Source organism: Nelumbo lutea, chromosome 1 (assembly GCF_056320005.1).
Source record: "Nelumbo lutea isolate HS-2025 chromosome 1, American lotus-T2T, whole genome shotgun sequence".
NCBI classification, from domain to species: domain Eukaryota; kingdom Viridiplantae; phylum Streptophyta; class Magnoliopsida; order Proteales; family Nelumbonaceae; genus Nelumbo; species Nelumbo lutea.
Genome location: NC_142684.1, coordinates 48583229 through 48589071, shown reverse-complemented (window position 1 = coordinate 48589071; position 5843 = coordinate 48583229). Strand labels below are relative to the sequence as shown.

Genomic DNA, 5843 nt, shown 5'->3' with positions numbered 1-5843 from the left:
AATAGTTGAACCACAAGCTTCTCAGGGAGAAGATGGCCCAACATTAAGATGATCTACTCGTGAAAGGAAATCAGCAGTTCCTAGTGATTATATAGTGTATTACAAGAATCTGACAATGGAGCCGAAAATGATCCTGAAACATTTCCACAAGCCATGAGTTGCAAAGAGATTGATTCGTGGGATGATGCTATGAAGGAAGAAATGAATTCCATGAAAAGCAATGGAGTCTGGAATCTTGTAGAGTTGCCTAATGGGGCGAAGGCCATTGGCTGTAAATGGGTCTTTAAGACCAAAAGAGATTCATTAGGCAACATTGAGAGATACAAAGCGAGACTCATTGCTAAGGGGTGCCTATATATTTTTTCTCCTGTATCTAAGAAGGATTCTCTTCGTATTATTTTGGCATTAGTTGCACATTTTGACCTTGAGTTGCATCAAATGGATGTGAAAACAACATTTCTTAACGGTGATCTAGAAGAGGAGGTTTACATGAAACAACCTGAAGGTTTCTCTTCTAGTGATGGCGAGCATTTGGTTTGTAAGCGTAAGAAATCTATATATGGTTTAAAATAAGCTTCCCGTCAGTGGTATTTCAAATTCCATGAAGTAATTTCTTCATTCGATTTTGTTGAAAACCCCACGGATCAATGTATATACCAGAAGGTCGATGGGAGTAAAATTTGTTTTCTCGTTTTATATGTGGATGATATTTTGCTTGCAACTATTGATAAGGGTATGTTGCATGAGGTGAAACAATTCCTCTCTAAAAAATTTGATATGAAAGATATGGGTGAGGCATCTTATGTCATTGGCATCAAGATCCATAGAGATAGATCTCGCGGTGTTCTAGGTCTATCACAGGAAACCTATATCAACAAGGTTTTGGAGAAATTTCGGATGAAGGATTGTACACCAAGTGTTGCTCCCATTGTGAAGGGCGATAAGTTGAGTTTGAACCAATGCACGAAGAATGACTTTGAGAGAGAATCCATGAAAAATATTCCATATGCTTCTATAGTTGGGAGCCTTATGTATGCTCAAGTCTGTACAAGACCTGACATTGCATATGCTGTTGGGATGTTAGGGCAATATCAAAGTAATCCAGGTATAGACCACTGGAGAGCTACAAAGAAAGTCATAAGGTATTTCCAAGGAACTAAAAACTACATGCTTATGTATAGACAGACGGACAACTTGGATGTGGTTGGCTATTCTGATGCAGACTTTGCTGGCTGTGTTGATTCTCGTAAGTCAACATCTGGGTACATTTTCATTATGGCCGGTGGAGCTGTCGCATGGAGAAGTGTTAAGCAAACTTTGACTGCCACTTCTACTATGGAAGTCGAGTTCATCTCCTGTTTTGATGCTACTTCGCATGGTGTATGGCTTAAGAGTTTCATTTCTGGGCTTAAAGTAGTGGATTCTATTTCTAGGCCATTAAGAATTTTCTGCGACAACTCAGCTGCTGTGTTTTAGGCTAAAAATAATAAGAGTGGGAGTCGAACCAAACATATCGACATTAAGTACTTAGCCTTTAGAGAACATGTTAAAGAAAAGAAAGTGGTCATTGAACATATCAGCAGTGAGTTGATGATTGCTGATCCTTTGACTAAGGGCATGCCACCATTGAAATTCAAGGATCATGTAGAAAGAATGGGACTTGTTTCTACTTTGTAACTGTATATTTACATTCAGATTATTAATGAAACTCTTATGTATTCAGATGTTTTCTCATATTTGTGTGCACTTTAATTTATTTAAGAAAATGTATTTTATTTTGGACCTAGAATAAACATAAGGCTTATTCTTTAAGTGTTGTTACCACATAAGGAACTTGGGAAGTAAAATGCATTGTAATACATAGTTGATATTACTCGCATTTGGGGGACCTATCACTATGATTCGTGTATTTTGTTTCTCAAGAAGGTTATTAGTTAACATTTGCACCAAGTGGGAGAATGTAACGTTTTTACGTTAAAAAACGTTATATAATTGTGGTGCAATGTTTATGTACCAATAATGGCAATAATGAGACATTTAGTTTGGGTGGTAACGGTTTCGATTTCAAAAGCCGTTTTGATGGTAGATGGCTATATAAGCCTATTGTTTTGGTCCTCTCACTACTCTCTTTTGCTCACTCACACCATCTAAAATTGAGAGAAAAGTTATCTTGCCAAGCAACAAAGACAATGGCTGGAGGTAAGTCATATTTTTGTTGTGTTTCGAATGTTTAGAAACATGTCTTGGGAATATATTTAGACTTACACTTGATGCATTGGATTTTAATCAAGTAGTTATATTTGTCAAAAGTGTTAACAGAGCAGTTTAGCTGAACAAATTACTTGTGGAGTGTAACTTCCCATCCATCTGCATCCATTCTGGAAGGTCACAGGAAGAAAAGTTTGTCATTCTGTTGGAAACCTGGTGCTTTTCCTTGTAGTAAACAACTAACTAGCTTCTGTTGGTTATTTTTTTCAGTTAATGACTTTTGTGCAATGTGTGTTCCATTAACTATATTAAAAGAAACAAAACAAATACCATTTTGATACCTGAAGCCTTAGCCTTAAGGGGTGTTTGACAACATGGTGAAAACAAAAACTCCCATATCAGCAAAAACAATACAATTTTGCTGATGCATGTGGCAGTTGTTTTTGTTTTCAAAAACAATACCAACCATGCTGTCGAACATTCCCTTAGTTGTTGCAGGTAGGATCTCGACAAAATTTCCTCTAAATAAGCAACAAGAATACAACTGAACTGTGATTCCTAATACTAAATAGAATGAACGCCAAATTCACAAATCAACCTCCAAGGGTAGGAATACAAAATGTCTTAACATCAAGCTAACTACAGGAGTAATGAAACCGAGAGATCGATAAACATGTTGAGAGCTTCAAATGCTTGAATAGTTGAGTTCTTGAAGCACTTTGGTATGATCCAAATCTGTTTGCTTTCACTCTCACCTTGAAATTGTTTTATATGCTGTGCTTATGTAGTTTGACTTGAGCTAACGTGGTGTTTTATTACATTTATTTTATTTATTTTTTAATTCGTACATGCATATTTTATGTGTTAATTTTTTTTTATCAAAACTTTGTCACTTTCCGTTCAAGCTAGACAGCATCATAACCATACCAAGCACAAGCACGACCATCGAGTCTCCTTCATTTCACAGCCCCCTTCACCACCTCCTGAGCCTGCAGCTAGTAATTTTAGTGGTATCTTCAATGAACTGTCATTTGGTGCTGTTGGGGATGGCGTTACAGACGATACTCCAGCTCTCAAGATGGCATGGGATGCAACCTGTGAATCTGAATCGGCAGTCCTCCTTGTTCCTGATGGCTACTCCTTCATGATCCAATCTGCAATTTTCACAGGCCCTTGTCAAAATGGCTTGGTATTTCAGGTAATGTGATGAGATTGATTATCTCAAAAGTAATCTGTAATTGAACTCATAATTGCTTTAGTTTACATAGAGAAATTAAAGAAGAAAATGCTGATGGGTGTTGGGTGTTGGTACCTTTTCAAAACTCATGAGAAGATTGATGGTGCTCTCATGGCGCCTGATGGGCCTGACTCTTGGCCTAAGAATTACAGTAGGCGCCAGTGGCTGGTATTCTACAGAATCAATGGAATGACAATGCAAGGGGGTGGTCTTATTGAAGGGAGAGGTGAAAAGTGGTGGAATCTTCCCTGTAAACCCCACAAGGTAGAGAAGCTAATTAAATTTCTTTCTGAACTCCACAAATTTAATTTTCAGGGGTCTAATCTTGATGACTAATTGTTTCCATGATACAGGGAGTTAATGGAACGACGTTGCCCGGACCCTGTGATAGCCCTGTGGTAAGTTCATCATGATCGACCATTAATTATTTCCTAGTTTTTACGTTATACAATAATTAATGAACCAAAGATTTTTTTTCTTATACATAATCTTGTAATAATGCAGGCCATAAGGTTCTTCATGAGCTCCAACTTAACCATACATTCAGGGGCTTAAGATTCACAACAGCCCTCAGTTCCACTTCAGATTTGATAACTGCAGAAACGTCCATGTAGATACAATTACCTAAAGTCACCCTCTCACAGTCCCAACACTGATGGAATTCACATAGAGAATACCAACTCTGTCCGGATATATAATTCCATCTTACTGTGTTGTGAATTCACAAAATACATCTTATTGTGTTTTGCACTAACTGATCCTCACTATATATAGGCGATGATTGTGTATCGATTGGATCTGGTTGTTATGACATAGACAAACAATATCACATGTGGCCCCAGTCATGGATGAACTCTCTCTTCTGTGGATGAATGTATCCTATATGTTTGTTCATTAATTCATATGGATGGCTGAATCCTACAGGTAGGTTGCGCGAAATTTCAAAAATTTCTCTCTCCCCAACTGGGAATCGCATTCCCTATTTTAGAAAATCTGCATTTTCAATGATCAATCTTGAACCCTAAACCGAACCAGATCTGAAACCAAAAGGTAGGAGAGGGATATACCTGATACGAAGAAATAGTATCTTCCAATGAAGGTGTTCACGCCCAAAGAAAATCTCCAAAGACTGCTCCCACTGAAAATGACACAGTGTAGGGTGGAGCAGAATCAGCAGTGTTCTTCCCAAGAACCGAACCCTTCAGCAAGAATTCGATGGAGGTAGTGAGCACGACTTCAGATCAGCCTTTCTCCAAAAACTGGTATCAAGAACTATTCTTGATCGCTGCTACAAGAATGGAGATCGAACTGGCAATTGGTGGCAACAAGAGGAGAATGCAAGGAGAAGATGGCACAGTCACACTAGTGTTGTCTTCTCTCTATGTGATCTGAGACCTGATCTCTGAGATTTGGATGTTGAGGATGAACTGAATGGTTCGCCCCCTCCTTTTATAGACTTAAAGAGATTAGCTCCTAATCCCATTAGGAGTTTCTTGATTCAAATCCTTATTTGAATATGGACTCTCTTTAAGTGATAAGGATAAATCCTTATCTTTTCTACAGATTAGATCAGCTCTCTCCTAATCTCATTAAGAGGATTCCAGATCCAAATCTCTATTTGGATCTACACTCTCTGAGTGGATAGGGATAACTCCCTATCCTATCTGCTGATCCAAATCCCAGACCTGCCCTTATTTAATTAGTCTTACTAAACCAATTCGAAATGGGCTTTAGGCCCAATAAGTCTATGTGCTCAGTGGCCTTCCAAACTGCTGCCCAGTTGGGCTTCTTTGTATGGCGTGGGACCCAAGCATTGATCTACACATCAGCCACATGGGTTCAGCCCAGCCTTTGTTACAAGGCCTGGCCGAATACACTGTTATGGACAGTGAACCCCTGAGCCATCACCATGGGCTCTTAATGGGCCCAACACTTACACTAAGTGGTCCTTGGGCCAAACCACCTTATATTACCCTCAATGGTCATACACTTAACCTTTGGCGTGCTGTCATAGGCACCCAAAAATAAACCTATACTTGTAAAAATAAAATGTAGTAGTGCGAGTAAGGATCATTCCCACAGAGAGTATCTAACCTGAATTATGTGCTACATGAATCAAAGATGGAGGGGGGGTGTATGTAACAAAAATCAGATTTAAAATAAGGAAAATCAAAATTAAAAAGAACGAAATTTAAATGGGAAATTAGGCAATTTCGAGTGCTGAAATTAATCAAGGAACAAATTTTGGTCTAGGATAACATCCACCATCAGAATTTCACCACTGCTCATCGATACAAAGATAAATCAATTCAGACTTTGAATATTCATCGTAGGAATTATTTTCCTACATCTTCCTAATATCAGTTAATCAGAAAACAATTGATCCTCTTAACCCTTA

General features: G+C 38.3%; 1 pseudogene; it reads left to right on the top strand.

The window, feature by feature from the left end:
• The first annotated feature begins 3094 nt into the window (after positions 1–3094).
• LOC148874565 (polygalacturonase At1g48100-like) lies at positions 3095–4360 on the top strand (annotated as a pseudogene).
• The last annotated feature ends 1483 nt before the right edge of the window (positions 4361–5843 follow it).